Source organism: Podarcis cretensis, assembly GCF_951804945.1.
Source record: "Podarcis cretensis genome assembly, chromosome: 2".
Classification (NCBI taxonomy): Eukaryota; Metazoa; Chordata; class Lepidosauria; order Squamata; family Lacertidae; genus Podarcis; species Podarcis cretensis.
Window position 1 is genome coordinate 86,670,244 of NC_137171.1, and position 13,225 is coordinate 86,683,468.

The 13,225-nt window shown below is 41.2% G+C and overlaps 1 protein-coding gene across 6 annotated transcripts in view; it reads left to right on the forward strand.

The window, feature by feature from the left end:
• The window catches only part of CHCHD6 (coiled-coil-helix-coiled-coil-helix domain containing 6), a 200,248-nt gene that overhangs the window by 76,021 nt on the left and 111,002 nt on the right, over positions 1-13,225 (forward strand). The window lies entirely within an intron of this gene.

A 13,225-nucleotide genomic window follows, 5' to 3' on the forward strand; every position in this document is an offset into this window, starting at 1 on the left:
TGTGCTGAAACCTGGGACTGCCAGCCCCTATTATGTATCTGTTGGGGCCTCCTCCTCATCACACACTGTTAAACTGCTTCACAAGCTGAACCTTTTAAGCAACTCACATTTTAAAGGATAATTGGTTTTTAACTGGATGATTTTCTTTTTTATTATTATTTAAAAAAGCCGCCTCGTTTATAATTCATAGTCCCCCACCCCGACCCCATACTATGGGTTTGGTTGAAAGCTATGTCACCTTTTAAAAATTCCCTTTGTTAAAAAAAATCTGTGGATTTTTTAAAAAAAAACCCTGTGAAAATAACCTCAGATCATTCCATACATATGAATTAAAGTTGTTATTATTAATTTATCTCTTGGGAAACCAACAGATCAAAGTGTGTTGCTGCAAAATGTTGTCTGCTCCTTTGCTAGATAAGCCTTTGAAATGAACATGATTTAAAGAGATACCATCAAGCATCTTTTCAGCCTAAAATGACCTTTGCAAATCCATTTAGGGATTTGAATCTCTCCCCTGAATGTGTGGTTTGCATTTCTGTTTAATTGTTTACCAGGATGAGTTTTAAAAATTGATGGCATAAGAATTGGAGCAACCACATTATTTCTTAGGAACTAATGTGTTCTTTTCAATTCCTACCTAAATGAAGCAATGCTCACAATAGCTTTAAAAATGTGTGAAGAATAATATTCCATAATTTTAAAGCAATTAAATCTCTTGACAGGCTTGGTACCTCTGAATTTTTTTTTTGGGGGGGGGGTTGTTTCTGTTTTTTGAAAGTGGATACGTAATGTTTATAAAGGTGGGGTGAAATGTACCCAAACAACACTGATTTTTAAAAAATAAAATATTGATATCAGTCTTCCACAACCCTACGCTCCAGGTAGTTCTCAGTATGGCGAGGTATGATTTGCTATGTGGTGGTTTAGAGGCACCCTTTCTTAATTTAATAACATTTTGATGTTTTTATTCTGAATGGCTTTTCAGTTCTATTCTACCTAATTAAACTGACTGACACAACTCAGAAACCAGGTACACAAGGTGCTAAGAGAAGTGTCCTCAGCCTAGCGAATGCTGTTTAAATTTATTTGTTTCTCATCATGTCTGCAGAAGCTTAGCCAGTCTGTTCTTTCCATTTATTGTGAGAAAAGGAGAGTAGAGGGTGAAAAACAATATTATGTCTATTTTCATAATAGACAAATTACACTCTCTTTAATATCACTGCAAACTGTATTAGAGGTCAATAGTACCTCCACAGGTATACAAAACCCCTTTACAAACCTGATTTCTCAAACTTTTCCCCCAGTTAGAACCAGAAAAATTGAATTGGAACTTTTTTTCATCATAGCTAGCATTTTGCAGAAAGCTGACTAATTCAGCTTTTGTGGTCACTGTGAGCCCAATTGCATCTGCAAATGCTTGCAAGCAACCTGTACTCTTACCTCAGCAAGTGGCCAGACTTAATAACTACTCTCAGGCAAAGATGTTTTAGTTGACCACTTTCCTCTGTTCATGGAAAGAACTTCACATAATGTCTTGTTGAGGGTTGCCCTCAACACTTTCCAGAGCACAGTGCCAATGTCACTGGCCACTTTCAGAAGAATTAATAAAGCCCTCAGACTTGATGATCTGCTTCCATCCTGAACCACTAGTGTTGGAGACAAGCCTGGCTCTGTACATGACCTTTACGATATGCTTACCAAGAGTCTCCCACAATGCTTTGTGCCATATGAGAAGGTTTCAACTGATGAACCGTTATTGCCATCCAGAGGAAGTTGTCAAATGAGGCAGTATCCAAACCCACAAAGTATGGCATACAACTCTGGTTGTGTTCTGAATCCAAAATGTCATATGTTTATGACACAGGCATAAATGAAAAAGAGGAGGGAGGGGCCCAAGAAGCTCAAAAAGAAGACCGGACTGTGGTTAAGAAACTAGCAACAAGTTACACTGTTCTGCTAAAACATGGGGTTTAGCCAAGGCACATTTTGTGACTGGTTCTGCCCCTGCACCACAGTTTTGTGACTGGTGGGCCTCAGTAATTTTCAGCAATCTCAACAGGGTCCTGGGGGTGGGGGTAGAAAGTTTGAGAATCCATGGTCTAGACATATAGCCATTTTACCTGGGACTTCAAGAAAGGCAGCCTCAGAACTGGTAGGGGCAGCCACTGCTTATACCAAGAGAAGGGGAAGGCATCATCTCTGTTGTTGATGCAGTGACAAAGAATCACATCAACCATGTGCTTCATTCATGTAACTATTTGTCTGCCTTACTCAAACAGCTGTGAAATGTGATAATGTGCATAACCTGCTTGAGTAGTGTGTGATATGGTTGCAAGATCTGTGAGGTTTGTTGTTACAGGTAATTCACAACTCATGATTATTTCAATTCAATACAGTGGTACCTTGGTTTAAGAACAGCTTAGTTGATGAACAACATGGGATTAAGAACGCTGCCAACCCAGAAGTAGGTGTTTTGGTTTGGGAACTTTGCCTTGGAAGCAGAACATGTTTCGCTTCCTGTTGAGTGTGTTCCATTTGTAAATTGAGTCCCCTGCTGCTATGGGAAAGCACACTTTGGTTTAAGAACAGACTTCCGGAATGGATGAAGTTCATAAACCAAGGTACCACTGTACTTGTGCAACATGGTCTTTTAACTTGCGAATGCTGTCATACTTTCCGTATTTTTCTCTCTATAGGGTGCACCGGACCATAGGGCGCACCTAGCTTTTTTTGGTGTGTGTGGGGGGGAATAAAGAGAAAAAAATTCCGCTCGCTGTCTTGGTTCCTTTTTAGCCGCAGGGCTGGGGCGGGGGAAGCCCAAGCTTCCCCCAACCCCAGAACGGTCCGGGAGCAGGGGCGAGGTTGCGTGCAACCTCGCCTTCGCTCCCAGAGCTTGCTGCTATCCGCAAGCCTTCTGAGCCCTGCGGGAACTCCCACGGGCTCCCAAGGCTTGCGGATATCTGCCCGAAGCCTGGGGCGCACTGCGCAGCGCTCCCCGGGCTTCGGGATGCAGGCTGCTATCTGCAAGTCTTCGGAGCGCGGCGGGCACTCCCGCCGCGCTCTGAAGGCTTGCGGATAGCTTCCTGAAGCCTGGAGAGCGAGAGGGGTCGGTGCGCACCGACCCCTTTCGCTCTCCAGGCTTCAGTGAAAGCCTGCATTCGCTCCATAGGACGCACACACATTTCCCCTTCATTTTTGGAGGGGAAAAAGTGCATCCTGTAGAGCGAAAAATACGGTATTAACTTGCACCAAGTGTTTTAGTTGTATGGCTTTCTTGGCCCCAGTCCCAGATTGATTTAGTCAGTCTGATGATGGGCTGGAGTCAGTGGTAGGTGGACTTCTTTTGGCAAGGGCGGATACTACTAATAATAGCAATTTTATTATTTATACCCCACCCATCTGTCTGGGTTTCCCTAGCTATTCTGTCCAAAGTATAAAACAGTGTTGCTCTACTACCAGAGGCCTCCCCCTCCTGCTTTGTTCTGGTTTAACTTTCAGTTTACAGTGATTATACAGCAGGATAGTGTTTGAGATGCAGGAGTGCTGCAGACGTTCATTACATGGGTCTGAAATGTCCCAAGAACAGTGGGTTTTGTGCATTGGTATGTTGTGTTACTTTGACAGCCATAGCGTTAACAGAAGGACCATAGAGCACATTTTGAATGTTGTGCAGATGATGATCACAGATTTAGTCCTTAGCATCTCCAATAAGAAAGATCTCAAGTAGTCTGTGATAGGAAAGACCTCTGCCAAGGACCCAGGAGAGCCGCTACCAGTCAGCATAGACAATCCTGGGCTAGATGGAGAAATAAATCTGGTTGACAATAGCTCAGAGTACCATGCAATTTTAGTCTGTAGAAAAAAGGCAGACCTCTTTCCAAGTGCCACCATTTCCGTTTTCTTTTTGGCAAAACAAATTCATAGCAAGTTGCCTTTGCACACTTAGCTACGTCTAATCTGTGTAATTCATTTTAAAAAAGAACAATTTAAGCTACTGCCCAACGCTGCTGCTTGCGTTTAAATTCCATTTATGTTTCATGGGGATTGTGCAATGAAATCTCAAACAATCCACCAGTCATCCACTCTAATTATCGCAGTTGTCCATATGTTCACAAGCAAGGGATTTATATATATATATATAATTTCTCCTCCTCTAAATGTGCTTCTCTCTCTAGATTTGTATTTCTTAAAGTGGAAATGACTGGTAATATTTATGTATGTATCCGTTGTTTATTGGCTACAGAGAGATTGTATACAGAATGGTTGCTTGTTTATTTTTAAACATCTTACTTTCCCCCTTCCCAGTTGTGTTTTCTCTGCAAATCTAAAGCTGCAATCCTTACACACGTTTAATTTGAGAGTAAATCCCACTGAATTCAGTGTGTCTTATTTCTAAGGAAACATACCTGGAATTGGGCTGTAATTAGGCTTTTAAAACAAGATTAGTGGATGTTCTAGCTGCAGGAGCTGGTGTTTTAAACCCTCGGCTCCATTGCATGTTGTTGAAAGATATTTTCTCCCTTTCTCCCAGTCGCCTGTGCACGATAGGAAGTCAATATTAAGGGCAGGTTTTGTTTCCTCATTTTATGGCACTAGATAGTTTTCTGACCCTTAAACGCCAACATTTTGCTGGTAATAAAATAGAAGAATGCTTCCAACTGTCGTAGAATGAGCTTAGATTAGAGTCGGAGATGGAGGGGGCTGGCAGAGGAGAGAAATGTACTTGAAACAGTGTAATAAAGCTTAATTGTATTAGTTTTGAAAAAGATTTTCGATCTTCTCCATGGATAATTTTATTCCTATAATGGTTGGAAAGATGGAAAATGCAGCACCGAACAATCTTTTATATTAGCTGCTGCTTTTATATAATTCTGCTTTCATTTCTTGAATACACACAGACCTTGACTTTTTTCCCTTCTGTAGTCATTGCTTTAGAACTTTTAAAATCTTTTTTTTTTTTTTTTAATGAGATTTAGTGGGAGACAAGTTGAGGGGGAAACTTCTGCACAGCTGTTGTTTGGCTGGATTGTCACGGATGGATGTTCTGGAATTACAAAGTTAGACTCTTCAGGGCGTTTGGGGAAAGTTGGATGGGGGGCGAAAAGCAAGGTGGTGATTCAATGTGAAAATGAGAGGCCCAGATCCACCTCTGCAAGAACAGTCTTCCCCTTACCCCATCTGTGCTGTTTCTAAGGCACTGATTTGGCTCTGACCCTGTCCACGTGGATTATCAAGGTTGTCCTCCAGTTATAATATGCAAGCTTATTCGTTTCAGTGGATGTTGTTTTCACATAAATTGCTGCCTATGAGACTGAAGCCTCAACTACACCCCCTCCAGACTTTCTTAACTCTCTTAATACACACATGATGTCTGTTGCCCGTTTACCGATAAAGACTTAGCTGTTTTTTCAGGAGGCCATTAGGACATTGAGATCACTGCTTGCTGGCTTCCAGTGGTCATCTTGTTGGTCACAGTGAGAAGAGAGCGCTGGACCAAACGGGCCTTGGGCTTGATCCAAAAGGGGGGTTCTTGTGTTCTCCTGGCCAGAGGACATTGGTTTCATAGGTCCATTTAGAAAATGCCATTCAGAAATCATCCCAGTGGGTGCACCTAGTGCCACAGTTCTCAAAGTGTAAGATAGAGGAGAGGTGAAGTACCATTTCCTCCCTACCTACTATTCCTGTACTATTCCTGGTCTAAACCACTGAGCCTCTTGGGCTTGCTGATCGGAAGGTTGGCGGTTCGAATCCACATGATGGTGTGAGCTCCCGTTGCTCTGTCCCAGCTCCTGCCAGCCTGCCAGTTCGAAAGCACGCCAGTGCAAGTAGATAAATAGGTACTGCTGTGGTGGGAAGGTGAATGGCGTTTCTGTGTGCTCTGGTTTCCGTCACGGTGTCCCGTTGCGCCAGAAGCGGTTTAGTCATGCTGGCCACATGACCCGGGAAGCTGTCAATGGACAAACGCCTGCTCCCTCGACCTGAAAGCGGAAGTGAGTGCCACATCACATAGACAAATATGACTGGACTTAACCATCCCCGGGCCCTTTACCTTTACTATTCCAGTCTAGCTTTATGTCTCATGATTGGCCTACAATGCAGTCTGCTGTCGTACTCAGTCACTGTGCATTTGGTCCTTGTTTATTTAGCTTACTCATAATGTTGATTGGTCAGTGGGGCGTTTGCTCCTTGGAATTTCTTCTTCTGTGGACTTGGATCACAGTTTGAGCCAATAATGCCTCATTTATGTGATACACCTGCCTCTGTGTCAGGGATGAGAACATTGGTTGCTAGCAGAGGTATCTATTATGGAGGTCCCAAACAGTCCTTCTGTCATCAGAGTTTTAAGAAACAGCTATACCATTTAGTTATCTACCCTCCAATGCAGGATCATCCAGTTACTACTGGTCACAGTGTGCCAAAAGAAAAGATGTATTGCAGAGAGGCTGCTCTTGTCTCATCTTGTCCGTGGAAATATTTATTTGGAGGCATAAAGGTAAAGGTAAAGGTACCCCTGCCCGTACGGGCCAGTCTTGACAGACTCTGGGGTTGTGCGCCCATCTCCCTTAAGAGGCCAGGGGCCAGCGCTGTCCGGAGACACTTCCGGGTCACGTGGCCAGCATGACATCGCTGCTCTGGCAAGCCAGAGCCGCACACGGAAACACCGCCGGTAAGCGGTCCCTATTTATCTACTTGCACCCGAGGGTGCTTTCGAACTGCTAGGTTGGCAGGCGCTGGGACCGAACGACGGGAGCGCACCCCGCCGCAGGGATTCGAACTGCCGACCTTTCGATCGGTAAGCCCTAGGCGCTGAGGCTTTTACCCACAGCGCCACCTGCGTCCCATTTGGAGGCATAGCCTGCTACAAATAACTGAACAGTTGCATGCCCATGGAGAGAACCTCTTTTCAGTTGTTCACAGAAAGTAGGCTTGCACTTCCAAAGTTGGTGGATTAAAAAATTAAAAAATACTTTGTTGTTGTATCAGTTGCTTCTTAATGTTACAAGAGGGTCCTGTGGTGTATTTTCAATAGATCAAAAATCTCTTCCGATTGGTTACACACTCCAGTTAACCTTGCTGATTGGTACCATCCAAAGGCCTCCTGTTATGTTGCTTTTGACAGTGGCGTTAACTCTGGGGGCACATGGCCAGTATTCATTTGTCTTGGAAGTACAGTATATTTCCAATCATGCACAGTGGTTGGCTGTAGTAGTCATGGCTGGACTTTCCATATCTGTAAAGGTGTTGCCATAACTAAAAAGGATGCTGACTTCTCACTGGTGGTTAAAGAAATAGCACCATATATATACTTATTTAGAAAAAAACATTTAATGTTACTATGTATATATTGTTATGGTTGGTTTCATAGATATTTTGGTAACTTGGATGTCTCCTGTTCTAAAAGTGTGTTTTAGTCATTATTTTAAAGAATATTTTTATACCATTTTACATAAACCTCAGATTTTATTTTATTTTAATTAAACAACCTACGAATCTTGCTACATAAAGCAACACACACATATAAACAATTACCACTGGAATATATACCATCCCTGGAATTCATGTAAAGCATGGAGGTGGAATAACAGCTGCCTATTATTGCCACTGGTTGGTGTACTTAATCTTCCTGGGACATATATTTATGAAGGGCAGTATTAAAAAAGCCTTAAATAAGATAAAAATGAATATACTTATGGAGTAACGTTCCTGTTGTGTGTCAGACGGCGTTCTGTACTCCCTGATTTATTTCTCTGGAAGTGTGTATATTTGAGTGTGAATGGAGAGGGAGAGTTACCAGTGCTATTCCTTTGCTCTTGTTTTGGAGCTGTCAAGACCAAAAGTTGCTAATGTGAAAGTGCTGAAGGGTGGGATATTAGGTAAACCTAAATTGAATTAGCAAATGCCAAGGTGACATTGTTAACATGCTAATTAGGACCAGGAAACCCTAATCATCACATAATAAAAGTATATTGCCTAAAAGCAGGTACATTTTTCATGTTGAGATGAAAAAAGGATATACATTAAAAGCAACTAATTAATCTGCGGAGAGGAAAAATCACACAGTTTATAGGTTAAAAGCAGTATCTCTTGAGGAGTTAGATAATCTGCAGAGATAGCATAGCAAGTAGAGTTGAGTGCATTTAGGGGTTTAGCATTCCCTTGAAAATTAATGCTTCTGAATTAAGGCTTGTTCAAACAAATCTAGTATACACTACCTAAAGGGACTCTAATTTTCGGGGGGAGCCCCCCCCCCGCTAAATTGGGGCAAATTTGTGCATGTCTGATCTAACTGATAGCACTTGGGAAATGCTTTAGCTTCCTTAGGAAAACATTTGATTCTTCTACCTGTTCTGTGGGTAGAACGATCTTTTGTGAATGACTTTGTGGTTGCAAATGCTTCTGAATCATACTGGTAGCTACTTGGTGATGGTGCTTCATTTCTGAAAAAAAAGATGAGCCCCAGGGCTAAGGTATTCCAGGAAGCTATGCAATGCACACTGCTCCTTAATGCTACATGTGTTGGAGCAAGCTGTAATTATTTAATAACGAGGGAAGGGTACTCGGCACATGCTCAGAGGCAGTTTTCAATATAGATACTTCATCTGTTTTAATGTGTTGGGGAAAAGGTTCTGAATCTGAATATAGATGCAAATTAAGGCCTGCAGCTGTTGACTCCCTCAAGATATGTGTATTTTTAAAATAACAAACAACAACGCTTCAAACTTATTCTCTTATTTACAAATACTGTAATTTATGAAGGCAAATCTACACTTAGATGTTTCTTTTTAAAAATACACAGATTTTTTTTTTCAGAACAAGAGGGGACAAATACTGGAGTGGCTGCCAATTTTATAGGGTCTAGACAAGCAGGTATAGACCATTCTGGGCAAGCAGGGCAAGCAGAGCAGTTCCAATAAACACTCTTTGCAGTTTTACCTTTCTTATACAATGTTGTTGTTTAAAAAAGCTTATAATATTTCATCGCAAGAAGGCACTTTCAGTGATGTCTGTTCATATTTCTCTTTGTATTTTCAAATGCCTACTGTCTTTCTAGAATCTGGGTAGTGGGCAGAAAATAATTTAAAGGGCTTTTTAATGGGAATGCTGAGCCCCTCTTTAGGCACTGAACTATCTGTGGCTATTTGTGCTGCCTGTACCTATAGTTTGATTTAGTGATGCAATTAATTTATGGTGACTAGGATTGCCAACTCTCTTTATATCTGTCAGCTGCAGCATAATAGGAAGAAGTTCAGTAGCTGAACATTTGCCCACTATGGACATGTACTGATGAGGGGAAAACCTTCAGCTGCTGCTTTCCTGCCTGTCATGTATAGGGACTCTAATGTGGAGACAGGGCAGGAGAGAGAGGTTGGCAGCCCTGTTAGCAGCTGGGCACCAAGGGATATATTACTGTCCTGTTTTCCTTCTAATAGCCACCTAAGCAAATGAAATATGGCCTTGAAGTGTCCCAACCCATGTTCAGTCTTCCTTAGTTGGGGCCCACTAAGGTAGAAAAAGAGTATTCAGCGCAAATTTGTCTGAGTTTTGGTGGCTTACTCATCATACAAATTCCACTTGACTGTGGAGGAGACAGAATATAAAACAATCAAATCTATAGTAGGCCCAAAGGAGTGATTAATGATTTGATTTTATTGTGTATGGATTTATTTTTTGTTTGTTTTAAAGTGTTCATAAACTGCTATAGGAGGTAGTTATGCCTTAAGAGCGGTACATAAATGCCATAAATAAATAGTTCACAAGGGATTCAGGATGCTTGAGGTCTAGGGAAGCTTGCAAGGAATCCTCAGATGTCAGGCCTTGTAATCCTTGGTGCCTAACTGCGCCCATTTTGAATTTTGAACACAAATTCATCTCCTGAAATTGGGTAATCCCTTTCTCACTTCTCCTAGAATGAAAGATGGAGGTTGGGCCTGAAGGTAAGCAGATGCTGATACTTGTTGTAGGAAAATATTGAGACCATCTGCTGTATCAGCCTTGTAATGCACAAAGACTTCCATTCAAAATATTTTTCAAATTTGAGCATGCTGCACAGATGAAACAGCAGATCATTTATGCTGAGAGAGGACCCCCAAGGCTTATGTTCACAGGCTACTAAGAATTAGAGTGCAGTTAATACCATTTACCAACAACACTGTTTGAATGCACTGAGAAAAGTTTTTTTAGGTATTGTACAGTATAATCTGTGGATGTACCAGACATGGCTACAGGGGATGTGCTGGTTGCTAAAAGCTCAGTCCTATGCATGTAAGCTCAAATGTAAGTTCTATCCAGTTTAATGAGACTGCTGGATTTCAGTCTTAATTAGTGAGTAGCTTATGAGCTCTTTCATTTCATAATATACTCACACAGGGTCCTACCCTACTTGTGAGATGTCATTCTGGTGTTCTACCTGTGAAATCTTTGCAGAGTCATGCTTTGCAGTATAAAGGAGCAAAAAGGAAATTTATTTGGAAAGCAAGCTTCTAAATTAGCACCTTAGAGGGGGTAAAAAAAGTGAAACATTTAATCACAAGAAGTTCCTAGGAAAGATGGTCTGAGCGTGCTTCTTTTGGCGAAAGGGGACATTTTGTCTTGAAAAAGAGGAAGTTCTTGGTAATTCTAAGATGAGTACAAGAGGAGCAATGGAAAAAAAAATCTTTCTATATTGTATCATTGATCAAAAACTTATTGTCAATGAACATGTATTTCAATGAACAATTAGAACTTCCCTGCGCTGTGGAGTTCCCAGACTAGTCACAGGTTCATCTGGTACATGGTAAGCATCCACTGTTAACTATTTGCAGGTTTTCTGCTTTTTTTGCTGATACTGATTAAATTGATCCCTGGTGGTGCCAGTCTTAAGAAGGTATGTCCTAGGAGGTAGAGTTGGGGGAGTGCTGTTCAGTGCCAGGGACTTTGGCAGTTCTGCAGGATTCTATCTTTACTAAGGTCTGTGATCATATACTTGAGCTTTTCAATTCAGCTTTTCCTTATTTTTATGCACATTAGTAGAGCTTCTGATTACTTGTCCCCATAAAATAGGCTATGATGTCTTGAGTCCATTAATGAGGTATGGTGTATAAAGTGTTTGCTTGTTCTTTTTGGATAAAAGACCTATTTTGGTTTAAAACATTTCTAACAGAACTGCAATCCCTGTTCTAAATTTCAGTGTACTCATTGCACATCAGGGCAGGTTTATTTATTCATTTTTTTAAAAAATATTTATATACCATAAGATAACAGTGATTTGCCCTTGGTTTTGACCCTTGAGATGTATATTTTTAGGACCCACCTTATTTCTATAATTTTGAATTGTTTAAAAATGGTTTTAATATTGTTTTGTAACTTTGTGTTTTAATCTTGTAACCTGTACTGGGACCTTAGGGTGAAGGGTGGGTAATAAATTTTATTATTACTACTACTACTATACATACAAGCGCACACAAATCATATGAAAAGTTAAAATCTGAAGTCAGCTAACTATATTATGGAAGGATGCTTTCTCACTAGGACAATAGGTTTGAACATATTACACCAATCCTGGCCTGACTGCTGATTAGTTTCTGGGCCCAATTAAAAGTGCTGGTTTTGACCTATAAAAGCCTTAAATGGCTCAGGACCACAATACCTCTAGGACCGCCTCCCCCCATATGAACAGACCCTGAGACCACCATCTGAGGGCCCTTCTTTGTGTGCCTCCTCCGTGAGAGGTCCAGAAGATGGCAACCTGAGAATGGGCCTTTTTTGCCGCGGCTCCCCATATGTGGGATGCTCTCCCCAAGAGGCTCACCTTCATTACATACATTTCTTGTCAACCAGGCATTGGCTGAGTAACATTCTATGGCCTTTTAAATATGTTGGGGGTTGGGTTATTGGTTTGTTTCACTTTCGCTTTTGTTTTTGTCTTATTATGTATTTTGTGTTCTTCATTTTGTATTTTTATGTTGTTGACCACCCTGTGATCGTTGGATGAAGGGTCTTATAAAAATTTAAATAAATAAATAGATACCTGAAGAAGCTTGAAGGAACAAAAGTTTTCCTTGGGTGTTGAAAAAGATGGTGCCTGCTGACTCTCTTATCAGCAGAATCTTCCACGGTACTTGCCAATGACATTATGGGCTTGGTTTCTTGTTGTTGCCCAGTGAGCCTCGCCAGCTCAGGGAATGACCAAGGACACGCCTGCAGATGGTCTTAGTCAGTGATTTACAGCCAGAGCACTGGCAGCTATATTTTTCAAGTTACAAAAGCTTGTTCAAGGTAACTCAGCTCAATTTTGAGAAATTACTCCATGCTGTTAAGGCCCTCCAACTCTTTATAAAGAGGGTCTTGGGGGGCAAAGGATTGGCCATGCTGGTGGTGGTCTGCTTCCGTAACCATTGGGTAAAGAACAAATAGGAAATACTGCCTGCAGTTTTTAAGCTGGTATCACTTGGCCATTTATCCTCCGTTTTTTAAAAATGATAGTATAGGACCAATCGATAAGGGATAGAATTTTCATGTTTTTAACAGTATGTGACACATCTTAATTGTAGAGTTTCTCCCACAGCTCAATATTGCTTTCTCAGCTTTGCTTTTGCCAATATTTTTCTATTGCCATGCATGACAATCTCTCTTGCATTAGTTTCAAAAGTTGTGTCAGTGTCCAGGAGCAGCTGTATTAAGCAAATTTAGTTCTCCCCCTGCCCCCTCCACTTAGTCACCATGTCTGCTGGGAAAGACTGCTGTGTTCTACCATTGGCTTGGCTTTCGCTGTGGCTTTCAAAGCTCTCTGCTTGATTTCCCCATTAATGGCTGTTTCACTAAAAGCTTGTAAAGTTTTGTTGTTAATATACCTCACTGCACCTGCTTTCAAAGATGAGTGAAATTGATTGGTAATTTGATGAACTCAAAGAACATTTATATTAGGGTAAATAAAATGCGCTAGATGTCATTGCTGCCTGCCTCTTGTTGCCTGTGTGTGTATGCTCAGTATTAAGTACTGTGTTGACTGATGTACAGTGTATTACATCAAATTACAAACAGCTTCTATGCAAACAGCAACTAAAGTGTTTGCTTCCCTTTTGGTCTGCGTGATTAGTGCGAAGAAGCATTTGGTGCTTATATACTGACGGGAAAATTGCCTGAGTTTCATGGCATATTCATTCTCGTGGTTTAGACACCTTAGTGCAAAGCAGGAATAGTACTTGGAGTGTGTCTCTCATGAATGAAATAATCGTAGATTTGCTTG